Source organism: Pteropus alecto, unplaced genomic scaffold (assembly GCF_000325575.1).
Source record: "Pteropus alecto unplaced genomic scaffold, ASM32557v1 scaffold79, whole genome shotgun sequence".
Lineage (NCBI taxonomy): Eukaryota > Metazoa > Chordata > Mammalia > Chiroptera > Pteropodidae > Pteropus > Pteropus alecto.
In genome coordinates this window covers 6,702,535-6,705,649 of record NW_006494612.1, presented here as the reverse complement: position 1 = coordinate 6,705,649, position 3,115 = coordinate 6,702,535, and positions in this window count along the sequence as shown.

Sequence of the window (3,115 nt, the reverse complement as noted above, 5' to 3'; positions counted from 1 at the left end):
AGGAATTCTGTACAATGCTGGGCTTTAAATTCAAATGCTTAGGGGCTGTCATGTGCAATGCATCAACAGTGAAAAATAAACACCCAGCAGAAGCCGGCTGTGAGTTAAGGCGAGTGCACAATAAATTTCAACTGGTTAAATTAATCGCTCGCTGCTTGTTGTGAATATTAATCCCAGGGAGGAAGCTGGCTTCAACCCAATCAAAAGACAGGTGAAAACTGAAAACAGCAAAACATTTGGGATCTTTAGAGGCAAGGCTTACCTGGGAGCCAAGCGTTGATGCGAGTCCCAAAGAGAAGCAGAATATGAAAAAGCCCCTCCTGTTTTACAGGCACAGCTGTGCTGTGATAACCAGACTCTGTCTTCAGCCCTCACCTGTCCCCTCTAGGACTCTCGGGGACTTGTACAAAGAAAGTTCTTGCCTGAGGGCCTTGGAATGTGAATTTGCTCAGACAGAAACACCCCTCATTGCGACAGGATATTGTAAAGTGCTGTTGACCTTGTAAGGCCACTGAGAGTATCAGAACCTTGATTCTGATTGTCAGGTAGTATCTAGAAATCCATCTCTAGAAACACAGGGGAGGTTTCTTTAGTCAAGACTTGAAGTAACAAGATTTTTTGATAGTGACTGAACCTACACTCCGTAGCAAGAATCAGATGTAGTTTTAATGCTCTGTAGTGACAGTTTTATACAACAAACTATGAAAGATTCAGTAGCATTAGTACTGAGACAAGTCCTGTGTTTCTCTTCACCAGGAGTCTGGGATAACAGCCTGCGTGATTACGGATTAACCTTGGTCTGGCCCCTCTTCTGCACATACTGTCTACTTCTCATCCTGCATCTACGCTCTGTGCAAGTCTTTCACACCTGCGCCAGGGCCCTTATCACTAAGTCTTAGTCTTTGCCAATATAACAGGAAAGGAAAACAATTAATACAAAAACTAAATCACTGTAGTTGTGCATCTGGATTCTAGAGATGTAGGATGAGGGAGCCGGGGGAAGCAGTAGGAAAATGGCGCGATTGTTTAAGAAAATATCTGTTTGGTTACAAAAGGTGAGGCCCCCAGCATAGTCTGAAAGGAGAAATTGAAGTGATCTGCATAAATGCTACAGCAAGAATTTGGGGATTTTCCCCAGGCACCAGGGTAGATTGGTGTCCTAAAGCCAGAATAGCATAAAAAGGATCAGAATAAGTTCCAAAAATAGCAAGATCAGGATATCAGAAGAAAGGTAACTCCAGTGAGAAATTCTTCATGACAGGCACAGCTGAAAGTCCTCAGAATAGTAGTGCCACCCTGGGGCCCTGTGCTTTAGACTCCTGCTACTCAAATTGTAGTCCACAGAATAGTAGCATTGGTAGCACCTGAGAGCTTGTTAAAATGCAGAATCTCAGGCTTCAGACTCTGTCATTTAAAAGATCCCCAGGCAATTTTCCTGTACAAAGTTTTTGTTTCATTTTGTTTTTTTAAAAAGATTTTTATGAAAATATATCTAACATACAATATTAATTTCGGGTGTACACCACAGATATTCAATGTTTATATACCTAAAAAAAGTGATCACCATGGTAAGCCTAACAACCATCTGATGCTGTACAACACCATCACAATATTGACTAGATTCTCTATGCTGTATATCTCCATGATTTATTTGTTTTATTTATATCTGGGAAATTGAACCTCTTATTTCCCTCACCTTCCTCCTATCTTTTATAAAATTTTCAATTACTGTTGACATGCAATATTATCTTTATTAGTTTCAGGTGTACAACATAGTGATTAGACATTTATATAATTTACGAAGTGATCCCCCTGAATAGTCTAGTACCCACCTGGCACTATACATTGTTATTACCATATTATTGACTATATTCCCTATGCTTTACATCACCATGACTATTTTTTAACTGCCAATTTGTACTTCTTAATCCTTTCACCTTTTCCACCCCATCCCCCATCCATCTGGCAACCATTCGCTTGTTCCGTGCATCAATGAGTCTGTTTCTATTTTGTTTATTTACTTTATCCTTTGGATTTCACGTATAAGTGAGACTTATTTCACTTAATATAATATCTTTCAGGTCCACCCAGGTTGTCTCAAATGGTAAGATTTCATTCTTTTTTATGGCTGAATAATATTTCATTTATGTACACTAAAGTTTGATAAGAGATGTTTTAGAACAGAGGTCCCCAGCCCCCAGGCCACAGACCGGTACCGGGCCATGCCTTTTAGGAACGGAGCCACGCAGCAGGAGGTGAGTCATGGGCAAGCGAGTGAAGCTTCATTTCTATTTGCAGTCACTCCCCAACGCTAGCATCACCACCTCAGCCCCATCATCAGGCATTAGATTCTCACAGAAGCACAGGTCCCTGGTGCCGAAAGGTTGGGAACCGCTGTAGAGCATCAGTCTGCAACCTTGGTTGTACATTGGAACTACCTAAGAAATTTAAAAATACTGCTAGCTCACTGCCAGAGCTCTCAGGTAATTCTAATATGTAGCAAAACCTGAGACGCACTGCCTTCAAGGCCTCTGAACTGGCTGTTTTCTGGCTGTGCCCCTGTGTATGGAGTAAGGTGTCCATGGACCAGTGGTGTACTAATAAACTGGCTCTCTGGGGCGGGGGTGGGGGGGTGGGGAATCTCATTTGTAGATTGAAATGTTTACTAGTTTCTACTGTGCAAATATTCCTACCACACCATAGCTGATTTCAAGCTACCAGGGTGATGCCACTGAAAGTGAAATCAAGAACCATACTAATCAGCACACCACTGTGTGGGGCCAGTGGGGCATGTGCACCCTGAGCCTCTCTACTCCTCAGGCCCATGGAATTCCTTGATCCAAGGCAGGCTTCTTCCCAAAGTGGGTGGTACAGAGCTTAAACATGGGCTGGATGTTCACACATGAAGGTCCTCACATGCAGCATAAACTGGTGTTAGGAAGAGCATGGGAGAGAGGGTGAGAGTCAGGCCTCCATCTGTACTTTTGCCCCATCTCTGTAAGTGTAGGAGTGGGCCTGCAGAGTAGCCTTGCCCTATTTTGAATTTGCAGCACTTTGCTGAGTTCTGCTAAGGTACGGTGACCATCTGTTACCACCAAACATCTTCAGTCCTTAA